The sequence below is a fragment of the Lepus europaeus genome, chromosome 11 (genome assembly GCF_033115175.1).
Source record: "Lepus europaeus isolate LE1 chromosome 11, mLepTim1.pri, whole genome shotgun sequence".
Classification (NCBI taxonomy): Eukaryota; Metazoa; Chordata; class Mammalia; order Lagomorpha; family Leporidae; genus Lepus; species Lepus europaeus.
Genome location: NC_084837.1, coordinates 109,434,621 through 109,446,635, shown reverse-complemented (window position 1 = coordinate 109,446,635; position 12,015 = coordinate 109,434,621). Strand labels below are relative to the sequence as shown.

The 12,015-nt window shown below is 51.0% G+C and overlaps 1 protein-coding gene across 2 annotated transcripts in view; it reads left to right on the top strand.

Moving 5' to 3' along the window:
• Positions 1–343: 343 nt before the first annotated feature.
• ZFAND6 (zinc finger AN1-type containing 6) overlaps positions 344–12,015 on the top strand; it is a 74,785-nt gene continuing 63,113 nt past the window's right edge. The window contains exon 1 of one of the 2 annotated variants that reach the window (XM_062206353.1): positions 344–469. The gene's annotated coding sequence lies outside the window, so the exon portion shown is untranslated. The remainder of the gene's footprint in view (positions 470–12,015) is intronic. The other variant, XM_062206347.1, reaches the window with a different exon arrangement.

Sequence of the window (12,015 nt, the reverse complement as noted above, 5' to 3'; positions counted from 1 at the left end):
CGGGACGCCCGCAGATCGTCCTCCGGCAGCGGCTGGGGAGACGAGCAAAGAGCGAAGCGACCGGAGCCAACGGCGCAGGCGGGCAGGAAGGAGGAGCGCCGCCCCTCGCTCCGCCCCGCCTCCTCCCCCGGCCTCGACCAATCGGCGCGCGCTGCGAACCCGGCCACGCCCCCTTCCCCGCCCCTGCAGCCCCGCGGCTCCGCCCGGGCCGGTAACAATCAGGCCGCGGGCGGGCCGCGCCGCGTCAGCGCCGGGCGCCGACCAATCGGAGCGCTCTCCCGGCCTCGCGTCACAGGCCGAACAACCAAACAGAAAAGTTTCATCAACAGCGGACGGAGAGGGGGGCCGGCGGCGGCGGCTGGGCCGGAGCGAGCTGGAGGGGTTCGGCGGCCTCACCTGTCCCCATTCACCGGCGGCGACCGGCGGCGGCGTTGGCGGGCAGCGCGTCAGGCGGAGCGGCCGCCGCCAGGTGAGCAGCAGCGCGGCCCGGGGCGCCCGGCCGCCCGCGCCCTTCCCCCGCCGGGCGCCCCTGCCCGGCCCGCGGGCCTGAGGCGGGCGGCGCAGCAGGTGGGGGGCCCGCGGCGGCCGGCGCAGCAGGTGGGGGGCCCTGAGGCGGGGGGGGGGGTGCAGCAGGTGGGGGGCCCGCGCAGCAGGTGGGGGGCCCTGAGGCGGGGGGGGGGTGCAGCAGGTGGGGGGCCCGCGCAGCAGGTGGGGTGCCCTGAGGCGGGGGGGGCGCAGCAGGTGGGGGGCCCTGAGGCGGGGGGGGCGCAGCAGGTGGGGGGCCCTGAGGCGGGGGGGGCGCAGCAGGTGGGGGCCCAGGCGGCGGCGCAGCAGGTGGGGGGCCCGGCGCAGCAGGTTGGGGGCCCTGAGGCGGGGGGGGGGGGGGCGCAGCAGGTGGGGGGCCCGCGGCGGCCGGCGCAGCAGGTGGGGGCCCTCCGGGGCCGGCTTCCAGTCAGGGTGGGCGCGCCAGGCCCCCTAGCCCCCTCAGCCGCCCGGTCCCTGAGCCGTTGGCGGGTGAGGGGCGCCCCGCCGAGCGCGAGCTGGTTTCTGGCGGGGTCCCTCCGCCTGCCGCGTGTTGGGGGGCCCCGGGCGTGCAGAGGGTCCGACCCCCGGGGCGCCTCTTCCTGCCCCGCCCCCCGCCCCGCCTGGTTCTTTGCTCCGCGTTTCTGGGCGGGGGGCTGTGGGGTTTGCAGGCGATGGCACGCGGGGAGGGGGTGAGAGGGGGCCGCGTGCGCCCCCCGGAGCTGCACTTGTTCCTCGTGGGCTGGGGGGTGGGGGGTGGAGACCGCAGGCGACTCCGAGAAACTTGGAGCGGATGCCCCTTTGGAACCGCGGTCGGGATTGATGGATGGATGGATCGGTTTCCGTAAAATGCCACCAGCTTGTCCCGGGTCGCTGCGTGGCGACCATGTCACCACCAGTTTTGGGGCGCGCGCTGAGCTGTTGCAGCCTGCGGGGCTTCGGGGTGGGGGGCACGGGATGCGCACGGGTAATGTAGGAATCTGTGTATTTTTAAATAGGTGTAAGGGAGGCCGAGAGCGCCGGGAATGCGGGAGGGAAATTGAGGGCTTGGTGGATTTATTGCCTCGACTGTATGTCCATAACGTGCGGGCGCCTGCCTTGTGCGCCGTTGTAAATACTGACGTGGGTGCAGCTTTTTGTATGTCAGTTAAATCCGAATAAAAAAAAGATTTTTAAAGTGGCCAAGAGCGCATCTGATACCATAAAGGAAGAGTTTGAACACAGTGTGCTAAGGGAAACTGTGATTCCTCCCCGCAAACCCAGAACTGGAGCTCCAGGAAAACTTGGGTTTGGGTCTGGGCTCCCCGTCCTGTCTTCACTCCAGTCGGGCCCACTGGGTTCGTCATTCTTTTGCCTTTTTAAGAAGTTGTTTTATCACATATGTCGATGTGCCAGAAGCAGTGTGGGGTTTGCTTTGCTTTGGAGTTTTACGAGAGCTGGTATGCTGCCGTAGTCATCTATTGGGGAGCTTTTTAATACTGTGTTTCTCTCCCGTAACTCGGGTGCACGCAGGCCTGTGTTCCTGGTTTTGATTTGGTCTTGCCGCTAGCAGCGTGCTGTGTGAACACTTCTCGCTTCTCTTCCTGGACAAGTTTCCTTGCGAATGTTTCCTGTAGGTTGCATTACAGAGTTTCAGGTAGTGCGTGAAATAGATTGAAATACTTAGAAGGAAAGTCCGCTGGAACAAGTTGGGGGTCTGACCCAGGCTGATTGGCTCCCAGTAGCTGAACATTTGCATGAGAAGCGGAGATCCTGTTTGTAAGGAATCTTTCTCAGCGGTTCCTGTGTGAAGTCCTCAGGCCTTGTTCAGCATGTTCTGTAGAGGAGAAAGCACTCTGATGTAGCCGGCTCTGCCTTCCCTCCCCACTTTGCCACCTCCCCCCCCACTTCCCCCAGTGACCCTGAGACCTGCTCTGTGGCTTCCCCTGCTCCGGAGAAAACCCTGCCCCCAGCTTTTCCTTCCGGTTCTGCGTGGACCCGAGTTAAGGCAAACACCTGTCTAGTGGCAGAGCCTTCCAGGGAAGCCTTGAGACCAAGGTGTCACTCTGTGGCATTGCCTTGTGCGTCCTTGGCCACATTTTTGGAGAAACATATGGATATTTCAAGATTTATTAAGCGCATATTTCAGTATTTTTTAGATCTGAGAATGCCCCAAGGTGTTCTTCCAGAGCAGTCTGTTTTTATCATGCCAACAGCAGTGCAGTGACAAGTTAGGGCACAGTGGTGGTGGCGGTGGTGCTGTGTGTGTGTGTGTGTGTAATGTATAGTGGCAGGTGGCTTGTTTTTGTCTGAAGCTGGAAGTAGAGATGGTTTAGTGTTTGCTGTAGGTAGCTTGCAGAGTGTCAGGATGCTTTGTTTTAGTAGGGCTGTGCCATCTGGCTATGTTTGCATTTGACTGTAAGGGGTGTGGATGTGTGTGTGTGTGTGTGTTTCCCCCAAACTTTGAGAAGGAGTAGAAAGTTAGAAAGAAAAGCCACTCATGACATATCCCTGTCACCTTAAATAATCATTGTTGGGCCCTGCACTGTGGTGTAGCGGGTAAAGCCACCGCCTGCAGTGCCAGCATGTCATGGAGTCCCTGGCTGCTCTACTTGCAATCCAGCTCTCTACTGTGGCCTGGGAAAGCAGTAGAAAATGGCCCAAGTCCTTGGGCCCCTGCACCCATGTTGGAGACCCGGAAGAAGCTCCTGGCTCCCTGGCTCCTGGCTCCTGGCTCCGGATGGGTGAAGCTCCGGCCGTTGCGGCCTGTTGGGGAATGAACCAGAAGATGGAAGACCTCTGTGTCTCTCTGCCTCTCCTTCTCTCTCTGTAACTCTGACTTTCAAATAAATAAATGAACAAATCTTTTTTAAAAAAGAATCATTGTGAATATTTTGTCAGGTATATCCTGGTCTTTCTGTGTATTTTCTTTTCTTTTTACAGATTTATTTATTTTATTTGAAAGTCAGAGTTACACAGAGAGAAGAGAGACAGAGAGTGAGAGACAGAGAGAGAGAGAGGTCTTCCATCCGCTGGCTCACTCCCCAATTGCCGGAACATCCAGAGTGGCCAGAGCTGCATCGATCCGAAGCCAGGAGCCAGGAGCTTCTTCCAGGTCTCCCACATGGGTGCCAGGGGTCCAAGCACTTGGGCCATCCTCTACTGCTTTCCCAGGCCATAGCAGAGAGCTGGATCAGAAGAGGAGCAGCTGGGTGCTTCAGGCCAGAGCATTAACCCGCTGTGCCCCCTCTGTATTTTTTCTCTACCCCTCCTCTCCTTTCCTCTCCCCTCCCTTCCCCTGTCCTTCTCCTCTCCTCTCCTCCCCTCTCCCCTCTCCCCCTCCCTCGGTCTCTCTCTCTTTCCCCCCTCCCTCCCTCCCTCCCTCCCCCTCCCTCCCTTCCTCTTGTTCATTCCCCAAATGCCTGCAACTGCCAGGACTGGGCAGGCCTAAGCCAGGAGCCAGGAACTCAGTCTGGGCTTCCAAATGGGGGGAGGGACCCAAGTACTTGAGTTACCATCTGCTGCTTCCTCGGGTGTGCAGTAGTGGAAAGCTAGAATCTGGGGGTGGAACTTTGATATGGGATGTTGGTGTCCCAGGGAGTTTCTTCATTGCGAGGCCAAACACCTGTTCCTGTGTGCATGTTCTTTATATCCTAAACTAGTAATTCAAATCAGCCTTGGGCTGGCTGGTCTTTCTTTCTTTCTTTTTTTTTTTTTTTTTTTTTTTTTTAAGATTTATTTATTTATTTGAAAGGCAGAATTACGTAGAGGCAGACAGACGCAGAGAGAGCGGGAGAGGTCCTCCGTCTGCTGGTTCGCTCCCCAGGAGGCTGCAATGGCTGGAGCTGCACCCAACTGGCTGCCGGGAGCTTCTGGGTCTCCTATGGGGTGGGCAGGGGGTGCAGGGGCCCAAGGACTTGGGCCATCTTCTACTGCTTTCCCAGGCCACAGCAGAGAGCTGGTTCGGAAGTGGAGAGCCAGGACACGGGACACAAACCTGCGCCCGTATGGGATGCTGACACTCTGGCTGTACTTTCTAAACTGATCCCAAATACGATCTGTTTCTCTACCCTTGTTTTGTGTCGCATGGTGAGGCCTGCTTCAACTTTCACTCCTCTGCAGTCTACCCAGGCTGCTCTTGGCGGAGAGCAGTCATCTAAGTGTGTGAATTTAAACAACTCAAACCCTTCGGTGGTGTTTCAGTACACAAAATAAACGCAGACCTCTCACTGTGGTTTATATCTGCTAGACCAGCAATGCAAATAGGAAAATGATGGGAGCCACACGGAGTAATTTAAAATTTTCTGATAGCCACATTGCCAAAAAGAGAAACAGGTGCAATACTTTTTATTCGACCCCAAGTGCAGTGGTTTCAGGTTGCAGTCCATCCAAGAAGTTGTTAATGGGCTGATTCAGCCTGTGTTCTGGGCACAGCGCTGTGCCTCTCACTTGTGCCTGGTCGCGTTTCAGGTGGGCCTGGTGGTCTCCAGGTTGCATTCCACTGCTCCAAGACCATCCGGGCCCTGCCTGCCTTGTAGACATCCTGTCCGCGTGCTCTCCCTCATACGAGGCTCTCCGGCCGTCCTGGCCTTTTTGGGGCTCTCGAGCAGGCCAGATGTATTCCCTTAAAAGTGTTGTTCCTTCTGCCTCGAGCCATCAGCTGTTTCTGCCCACGGGTCACTCCTTCAGAGATACCCTCCGCTGACCCCTGTGCTGCCCGCTCTCTTCGTGGTAGAACCCACCAACTGAAGTCGTTATTGTCTGCATCACCTGTTTGAATGTAAACTACATGAGGACAGAGATTCCCTCCTCTTTACGGCTGGATCCCCAGGTATTAAAAATGTGAATTTTAAGGAGTATATGTACCATTTCATTTCATGAAAGTAGTACAACTTAGCGACCCATCATGAGTAATCGTACTATATTTTTTCCCTATCATAAGCTCTGTGAAGATCATCTTTAAAGCCATAGCTTCCTATGTATTCCCAATCGTTTCCTCGAAACATGAACCTTTTTTTTTTTTTTTAGAAGTCTTTAAACAAATAGTGCCAATGTTCCATACAGGCTAGACCAACACTACAGTGTGAGAACACACACTTCAACATTATCCGCTCACCCTTCCTTCCCTTTTCATAGGATTTATCACGGTGCTCAGCAGCAGAGATGTGGGTATTGGGCCTCTTCAGCTTGGGTGCATATTTGATTCCCTTCTCAGTAGGGAGGGTGGCAGCCTACTGTGTACTGGAGATGTTTGTCCTGCCTCTTTATTTGCCTTTTATTTGCTTATAGTGTTTTCTGTTTTGTTTTTAAAAACATGCAGCATTTTTACCTTTTAAGAACTGCAGGTTAATTCTTACCTTTTATGGCTGCTACCTAGCTTTTATATTAAAAAGATTCGCCTATGCAGATAACTGTTTTCTTCTAGTTCGTTAGCTTCTGGTTCATTTTTTCATGTCATTTTTTGTTCATCTGGGATTATTTTTATCACCTGGGACTTTGTATCATATTGGATCGATTTATAATATGTGAAGAGAAATGTTATTTATTCTTTTTTTTTTGACAGATAGTTATAGACAGAGAGAGAGGTCTTCCTTCTGTTGGTTCACCCCCCAAAATGGCCACCATGGCTGACGCTGCGCTGATCCGAAGCCAGGAGCCAGGTGCCTCCTCCTGGTCTCCCATGCGGGTGCAGGGCCCAAGCACTTGGGCCATCCTCCACTGCCTTCCCGGGCCACAGCAGAGAGCTGGCCTGGAAGAGGAGCAACTGGGACTAGAACCCGGTGCCCACATGGGATGCTGGCGCCGCAGGCAGAGGATTAACCAAGTGAGCCACGGCGCCGGCCCCGTATGTGATTTATTCTTAACAGTTATTTTGGCCCCGTTTAAGAAAAGTCTTTGTTGCCTCAAACAAAGCTGCCTTTATCATATGTAAGTGCACATGCACTTGGTTCTTTTTAGGATGGTCAATACCAGTGTCTTGGTGCCCTTGCACATTTTTGTGCCCTGGATATGCTGTTTTCATTTTGTGAACAAATATATGTTTCATTTTGTTACTTTACCTCTACACTCTTAACACCCTCCCCCCCCCCCCCCCCCACTCACCCCGGAATTCTTGGTTACCGCTTTTGTTAATCCTTGAGTTTTTTAGTTGATTCCTTGGAAGCACAAATTGGCTTTGATTTTGGGTTCTTAAAAAATTCAGGGGCAGGCGCTGTGGCACAGCAGATTAACACCCTGGCCTGAAGCGTCGGCATCCCATATGGGCGCTGGTTCGAGTCCCGGCTGCTCCACTTCCGATCCAGCTCTCTGCTGTGGCCTGGGATAGCAGTAGGATGGCCCAAGTCCTTGTGCCCCTGCACTCGCATGGGAGACTGGGAAGAAGCTCCTGGCTCCTGGCTTCGGATTGGCACAGTTCTGACTGTTTTGGCCAACTGAGGAGTGAACCATCAGATGGAAGACCTCTCTCTTTCTCTCCCTCTGCCTCTCCTTTCTCTATGTAGCTCTTATTGATTCAAATAAATAAATAAATCATTAAAAAATTCAATGTGTTATGTCTACACTTAATGTTTTATGTTGTGTGGTTTTAAAAATTTAATGCCATTGAAACTTCTCCTACTTGCCCGGGTTCTTGAAAGTTTGGTGATGTTTTTCACACGCATGTGTAATCCCTGTGGTTCCATTCTGTGAGCACCTGCTGCACGCTGGGCGTTGTGCTGGGTGCCCAGCATTCAGCCGCGCGCTGTGCGCAGCTCACAGCCTGTTGGGAAAGCGGAGTGCAGCAGTCGAAGAGTGGAAGCCGTCTCAGAGTTTGACACGTGCTAGGAAGGTGAGGAAAGGAGCTGCTTGGTGGGCTGAGAACCTCTCTCCTAGGAAATGACTGTTACGTTGATTGTGGTACCAAACTTCCTCAATCTGTAAGAACATTTTTAAAAGTAAGGACAAACTGAGTCTTTTGGGTAAAATTTTCTGCCAAAATTGCTTTCCAAGTAGCTTTGAAGCCTTCCCCCACCTCCTCCCTGGAGGACTGCCTCCGCGCTCATCCTGTGTAGAAAATGCGGCACGTGATTCTGAGCTCCAGATCAAGGAGTCGCTTGGAGGAAGTGTCCCCGGTAAAGGGGACAGCTGGGCGGAAGTGCTTGGCCTGGTGTAGACCGGGCGGTGTTGTTTTCAGGAGAGTGGGATGAGCCTTACTCTGAGACCTCTCTGGGAAGGCGCTCACTGTTTCCACGTGGTGGGGCCGCTTGCGTGTGCGCGCTGCTTTCCTGTCTGGTTCAGTTGTGTGGTCCAAATCCGTCTCCCCCAAGTAGCTCCTACGATTTTGCCCGTGGTGCTTCTCTTACTATTTCTTCTGTATTTCCTATTTTCTCTGCTCAGGACTTGGTGTGTGCTGTGATCTCCTCAAGGACTCGTGGACGTCAGGGAACTGGTCAGGTCCTCCTGCTGGGTGTGTGGGCTTATTTTGTACACACTCTTCCTTTCCTCCAGACCCGTGTTTTCCAGTCTGATAGCTATTCAAATGAACTAAAAGTAAATACTATTAAACCTTCAGGTGCTCATTTAGCTACACTTCAGGTGCTCACGTGGCTAGTGGTGCCTGTACTGGACAGTGAAATGTGCAGTCTTTTGCAGAAATATAAATTTACCTGAATTTATAATCTTGTGGCTAATGGGCACTGTATTTTATTTACATTTACATTGCCACATATGTACTTGATTTATATACTCAGCAAGAATGAGAATCTCTCCATTTAAAAATTATTCATCAGGCAGGCATTTGGCACAGCAGGTAAAGTGTGTGTTAGGTTACCCACACCCCATATCAGACTGCCTGGCTATGAGTCCCAGCTCCACTTAACAGTTCCAGCTTCCTTAATGTATAGCATGGCGAGCACCAGGTCGTGGCTCCAGCTCGCGGGTCTGTCTGTGCCACTGGTGTGGGAGATTTCCTGGTTTGGGCCTGACCCAGCCCTGGCTGTTGCTGTTAGAGGCATTTGGGGAGTAAACCTCGGGAGGTGGGAGATCTCTGTCTTTGTGTGTATGTGTCTCTCCCTTTCAAATAGTGTTGTTTTTTTTTAATATAAATTGCTTATCAGATGTATTAATAATTTTTATTAGTTTATTTAACTTTTTAAAAATTTTATTTATTTGACAGAGTTACAGAGAGAGGGAGAGACAGAGAGAAAGGTCTTCTGTTCGCTGGTTCACACTCCAAGTGGCTGCAATGACCGGAGCTAGGGCAATCTGAAGCCAGGAGCCTGTAGCTTCTGGGTCTCCCATGCGGGTGGGCTCAAGCACTTGGGCCATCTGCTGCTGCTTTCCAAGGCCAAAGCAGAGAGCTGGATCAGAGGAGGAGCAGCCGGGATATGAACTGAACTGGGGCTGCACGTGGAGCCCACTATTCCACAGCACAAGCCGGTTTATTAAAATATATTTTTTAAAGACTTGTTTATGTATTTGAAAGACAGAGTTACAGAGAGGCAGAGAGAGAGAAAGAGAACAGAGGGGGGGGGGTGGTCTTTCATCCCTTGGTTTACTCCCCAGGTGGCCGCAATGGCTGGAGCTGCAAGGATCCGAATCCAGGAGCCAGGAGCTTCTTCCAGGTCTCCCACGTGGGTGCAGGGGCCCAAGGACTTGGGCCATCTTTTACTGCCTTCCCAGGTCACAGCAGAGAGCTGGATGGGAAGTGGGGCAGCCAGGACTCGAACTGCCGCCCATATGGGATGCCGGCACTACAGGCGGCAGCGGTGGCTTTACCTGCTGTGCCACGGTGCTGGGCCCTTTAAATATTTTAATACGACTGTTAGAAAACTGAAAATCCCTTTGGCCCCTGTTGTATTTTTGTTGGGCAGCTTCTACAGTGTGGGAGTTCTGTCCATCTTATTTACCATGGTATCCACAGCAGCTACCGGTGCCCAGTCCCTAGTCGGGGTGCAAAGGTCTGGCAAGTGAATGAACTAGCTCTGTCAGCTGCAGTGTCATTGCTTAATTGACAGGCAGTGTTACCTGCACATGTTTTGATTTTCAGAATTGTTAGTTTTCATTGTGACTACAAGTTTTAAAAAATTTTTGAGGAAAGAAGCCTCTGATAGGTAGAAAAATCAGTCTTGCAATCTTTTACTTTGTCTTTTGGTTTATGCTGCTGAGGAGGTAGAGATTAAAGCCTGCCAATTTACTTTCTGTCCACTTGTCTTTGTCTAGCAGTTTTATTGATCATCTATGTTATATTGTTTGGGCGAATGAAAATTTATGGCCTTTAAATCTTTATAGGTGAGGATTAGGAATACTTTTTCCTTTACTTATGCTTTTATCTGCCTGTTATCCTTGTTTGTTTCTAATTTACAATTATTGGTTACCTTGCTATCCCTTTAGACTTTAGACAAAGAGTTTGCTGTCTTGCCCTCCCAGGAAGATGTCTCTTCCTATCAGTTTGGCTTATGCTTTCTTATCTGTCTGTGGCCTCACTGTGTCCTTTGTGTTCCGGGTTTGCTGGGTGGGCCATTAATACCCTCCCCAACTCCCTGATACACACTGTACTATTTTCCCATAATGAGTTGGAAGATAGACAGCAGGGGTTGCAAACTCTGCATACATCTTGTAGCCAAGGTGTACTTGCCAAAGAAAGAGTTTTTCTTTATTGTCTGTGCTCGCTGGGATGGTGGTTTTCAGACTTCGTCCTCACTGATCCCAGGCGCGTGGCCTGGTCTCAAGGTGGTCCTTTCATCACCTCCTGCCTAACCTACCAGCGGTGTCCAGGGAGAAGGCCCAGATTAACTAATTGTGTAGGCAGAGCGGTTCGCACTACTCTCAGTGCTTTAGTCTCTGCCCTGCTCTGTGTATGCTCTATCAACAGTTGTTTAATTCTTTAGGCATTGGCTCTTTATTTAGGGCCTTTTTAATCAGAAGTGAAGTGGGACCAAGTTCAGTGGCTTGTTCGCTTCAGAATTGTTTCTAGCTGATAGTTTGGGAAAATCTCAAGGCTCCCACGAAGAATACACAATGCATCCTTTGAGTGCTCGGTGTTGAGCTAGTGGTGTCATCGCGAGCAGTCAGAGGCGTGGCGCTCTTGCAAGCTCCTTGTTCTGTTAAGCCATACTGTTCTCATGTAGTCCTGCTTGGGAGTTTTATGGTCGGGATGCCACTTTAGTTATTTTGCTCTTTCTGGTGATTTAGAAATGCAGTAAAATTCCCCTGATTGTAACTTGTGTGACAGCTAAAATGATAACCATCACCTTGAAGTTCTTTCCAGAAAGTCTTGGAGGTCTCGGCACATCTGGAATTGCTAGACTCCCTCTGTTCTTGGTTACGGTGTGACAGCAGTCCTGGTTATGTGAATGTATGGTTGGTGTCTGTTCCATGCAGATAATCAACTTTGAAGTGAAAAGTGGATGTCAGAGCACAGGTTTATTTGGTTCCTCTGTCTCCTGCCGAATTTCGGGGTGAAGATGATTGCCATTTCTTTTTTGCTGTAATCCTTTAAACTTGTTGGTCATCTGCAGTCTGTTTTCCCCAGTCCTGGGCTGGAACTCACAATTAGGTGTTCTTCCTGGCCCTCGTCTGCTTCCAGGGTTCTTTTGCAAGAGTGTCCACATGGTGGGAAGAAAACCTGAACTTGACTCGCGAAGTGCTGGGTGTTCAAAGCAGTGCATCCTTGCAAAGGATCTTGGGACTAGACCTCTGTGAATCGGCCCTTTCAGTTTGCCCACTTACAGGCATAATGGGTGATGCAGCTCTTGGGGCTGCAGCAGGGTGTTGCTCCGTGTTGGCGTCTAGTTGCGTTATGGGGATTTTCAGTTGTTACAGAGTTCTCTTTGTGTTCAGAACTGGTTTGCGTTCTAATACAAGTTTTCTTGAGGAAAAATGGTTGTAAGATGTTTGAACTTCATAAGCTGTGGATTTAATTTAAAATTTGTTTAGTATGTACACTAATTTTAAGAAGCAATCATTCTAATCTGCTTTCAGTTTGAATTTATTTTTATGAATCACTGAATCACCATCACAATTTCTGGTGGAGGCGAAAATTATACTTCACTAAACATCCTAAATGCTGTTGAATCAGCCAGATAATGATTAATGTCAGAGCAGTGTTTGATGGGCCAAGCTACTAAAACATTAAAAACAGTTCTGATGAAAACATAAACCTGGATCATAAAATACAGCACACTTAGTCACGGATAAAGTGACAGCCTGTCTTTTTGCTCAAAATCGAAGTGCTTCTGTTGTGTCTCCTAAGACAGTCCTGTGATGCGGCTCAGCGACCCAGCAGTGTAAGGTCACAAACCCCCTCTTCCCACAGCGTGCCCCTGACACCTTGAGGGTCTGGAATCGTTTCTGCTCATCTTTTAAAAACAACAATTAAAAAAACTTTAGTCTTCCTGGACCTTATACCTGAGGACGTCCTAATCCTAAGAACAAGTGATCTTTTTTTTTTTTTTTTTTGAGATTTCCATTTGCAATGGATGAGCATTGACCTTGACTAAACATTCATACAGTGTACACCTGTTAAATGTGCCAACA